This window comes from Lipotes vexillifer, unplaced genomic scaffold, assembly GCF_000442215.2.
Source record: "Lipotes vexillifer unplaced genomic scaffold, Lipotes_vexillifer_v1.1 scaffold1605, whole genome shotgun sequence".
NCBI classification, from domain to species: domain Eukaryota; kingdom Metazoa; phylum Chordata; class Mammalia; order Artiodactyla; family Lipotidae; genus Lipotes; species Lipotes vexillifer.
The window spans coordinates 545,112-548,073 of record NW_006770356.1 but is presented as its reverse complement, the minus strand read 5'-3'; positions in this window follow the sequence as shown (position 1 = coordinate 548,073).

The following is a 2,962-nucleotide window of genomic DNA, read 5'->3' as shown; positions in this document are numbered from 1 at the left end:
TATGAATGGCCAAGCACCATTTGAAAATAAGGCCACTTAATTCATGAGTCAGTGACCAGCACTGAATTAGACAGGACCAGGAAAGGGTAGTAAGAAATGGAGTAGAAGAATTTTATGGCTTCCCCTGATAGAGGGAATCTGTCTGATGTTTCTTGAAAGCCTTCCTGGAATGTTTATAGCTACACACTGTGGTAAATGTTTTACCAAGGTCATAGAACTCTTGGTTTATGAGAGCAAATCACCAGGAAATAAAAGTCTGCTATAACAGAACTTTTAACAGCACAAGTCACAGGACAATTATTTAAAATAGCATTAAATATACAAAATATGACTCAAAACTATCTATATAATCTTCTCTTTTGAAATGTCAAGATTGTTACACATTTGGATAATCTACAGACAAGGTAATTCATTTGAGGTAATGTTAATGCAGAACTATTTTTCTGCTCTTTTAAAGAAAAATGAAGTATCCAATATCATACTTTTATATTATAATAAAATCAATCTCGTTAACAAAGAAAATTAGAAAAGGACAATGTTAAATAGAACTTTTAGTGATTTTTTTTTCAAAACTTCAAGTTGGGAATAAATTAGAAAAAAAAATCTCCTTTCTTATTGAAATGATTTAATAAAACCCTTACTCTCCAAAAACTTAATTAAAATATATCAAACTTTTACCATATAACAGATCTTACATAAGCAGTTCATTTTTCCAGTCCATATTAAAAGTCACAAAAAACCTAGAAGCCAGCTATTATTATCTCCGTTTTCTAGATAACATTACTGAGACTTAGGGCTTAAGTAACTTAACTGGTATAGTATATCAATAAGGACAGAAGAAGAAATTAGATTTAAATCTATCTTATTCCAAAGTGGGGAAATATTTTAAAATGCCTGATTGCAGACCTTCTACCAAACTAGTAGATAACAAGTTTAAAGCCTTATTATAATTTTATTTGCATAAATAAAGAGATGTGACTTTTCTTATATCCAAATATTAAAAAGATCAAGTAGATAGCATAAAAATAAGGATTCTGAAGCTCAAGAAGTTTAAGAAAATTACTAAGTTCACACATCTTGAACCATGGGCCACAACTAGAACTCAAGTCTCATTTCTCCCATGATGTGACACTCTCACCTTTTCACTTTGTCATAATACCGCATTCATTTGGAATTCCTATTGCAACTCCTTTCACAACCTCTGCATAAATTATTTATTACCTGTCTACTCCACAGATCTTTTTTATGTTACTTCACAGAAAAGTGACTTCCTAAAGCATTTATTCATGTTAAGACTCAACAGTGTATTTGCAGTAGCTTGGTATGTATTATACCAATTAATTATCATGGTAGCATCACTTTTGTTAATTTGGTACTTTCAAGAAGATATGGAAATATTTTTTTCAAAGAAGATATACAGATGGCAAACAGGTACATGAAAAGATGCTCAACATCACTAATCATCAGGGAAACACAAATCAAAACCAGAGTGAGATATCACCTCACACCTGTTAGAATGACTGTTAACGAAAAGATACCAAATGTAAAATAGATAGGTACTGGGAAGCAGCTGCATAGCACGGGGAGATCAGCTTGGTGCTTTGTGACCACATAGAGGGGTGGGATAGGGAAGGTGGGAGGGAGAGGCAAGAGGGAGGAGATATGGGGATATATGTATATGTATAGCTGATTCACTTTGTTATAAAGCAGAAACTAACACACCACTGTAAAGCAATTATACTCCAATAAAGATGTTTTAAAAAAAAAATGAAAGAAAGAACAAGTGTTGTCAAGGATGTGGAGAAAAGGGAATTTGTGAACTGTTTGTGGGAATGTAAACTGGTGCAGCTACTATGGAAAACAGTACAGAAGTTTCTTAAAACTTTAAAAACAGAACTGCCATATGAGTCAGCAATTCCACCCTGGATACTTATCCAAAGAAAACAAAAACACTAATTTGAAAAGATACATACACCTCCATGTTACTTGCAATATTATTTACAATGGCCAAGACATGAAAAGAATTTAAATGTCCACTGATTGATGAATGGGTAAAGAAAATGTGCTATCTATAGATACAATGGAATATTATTCAGCCATGAAAAAGAATGAAAGCATGCCATTTGCAACAATATGGATGAAACTCGAGGGCACTATGCTAAATGAAATTGGTCAGACAGAAAAACATAAATACTGTACTATCTCACTTACATGTGGAATCTGAAAAACAAACAAACAAATGAGTTTATGGATGTACAGAGCAGATTGGTGATTGCCTGAAGTGCGAAACAGGGGATGGGTGAAATAAATGAAGGGTGTAAATAGATCAAATGGTACAAAAAAGAAAAAAAAAGAGTTGGGTCAATATTACTACACAGCACTTACGAGTGTACTTTTATATGGAAGTTTATTAATGCAAACTAACACAGAAATTAAAGCAATCTTAAATTGCCAGTTTAAACTAAAAAAACTGTCTCAAGCACACTATACAGTAGTTTCTGGAAACAAAACAATTACCCCAAGAGCAAAATATATTTGCTCAATTATATTAATCTTCGATATTATTTAAAGGACTTATTTAGATTAAGTATGCTCTAATGTGCTGTCTTGTACTCTTTAAAATGTGTTCAATATTTATTTTAAACATTGCAATAATATTATTAATTATAAGAAATTAAGAATATTTTAATAGATGTTATCTTGCCAGTGTACTTTGCTTAAAGATTGTAAAGAGCACAAGTTATGAGCAACTTTCATCTAGTGCAAATAATCTATCACAGAAGAACCATTAAAATTACTTTCAACAAATCAGTTCTGTAATTCAGAAACACCTGCCTATGAATAGATTTTCCCCCAAATCATTTTAAGTACCTAGTTGAAGTTATTCAGCCTGCCTCATCAAGATTTTAACAGGGCTTCCCTGGTGGCGCAGTGGTTGGGAGTCCGCCTGCCGATGCAGGGG